Genomic DNA, 591 nt, shown 5'->3' with positions numbered 1-591 from the left:
ATTCTCTTAATGCAAAAAAGTTCAATTCCCTGGAAGACTGTAAAAGGTACCTGGAACAGTTCTTTGCTCAAAAAGATAAAAAGTTTTGGGAAGATGGAATTATGAAGTTGCCAGAAAAATGGCAGAAGGTAGTGGAACAAAAGGGTGACTATGTTGTTCAATAAAGTTCTTGGTGAAAATGTGTCTTTTGTTTTTACCTAAAAACCGAAGGAACATTTTGGCCAACCCAATACAGCGAACTCTCAAGAAAACAAGTGACCCGATTAAAAAATGGGCAAAAGACTGGATAGACACCTTACCAAAGAAGATATACAGATGGCAAATAAGCATATGAAAAGATCTTCAATATCATTTATCATTAGGGAATCACAAATTAAAACAACAGTAAGGGCTTCCCTGGTGGCGCAGTGGTTGAGAGTCTGCCCGCCGATGCAGGGGACACGGGTTCGTGCCCCGGTCTGGGAAGATCCCACATGCTGCAGAGCGGGTGGGTCCGTGAGCCATGGCCACTGAGCCTGCGCGTCTGGAGCCTGTGCTCCGCAATGGGAAAGGCCACGGCAGTAAGAGGCCCGCGTACCGCCAAAAGCAAAA

This window comes from Neophocaena asiaeorientalis, unplaced genomic scaffold, assembly GCF_003031525.2.
Source record: "Neophocaena asiaeorientalis asiaeorientalis breed wild unplaced genomic scaffold, Neophocaena_asiaeorientalis_V1.1 scaffold190, whole genome shotgun sequence".
Lineage (NCBI taxonomy): Eukaryota > Metazoa > Chordata > Mammalia > Artiodactyla > Phocoenidae > Neophocaena > Neophocaena asiaeorientalis.
Note: the sequence above shows the minus strand (reverse complement) of the source record.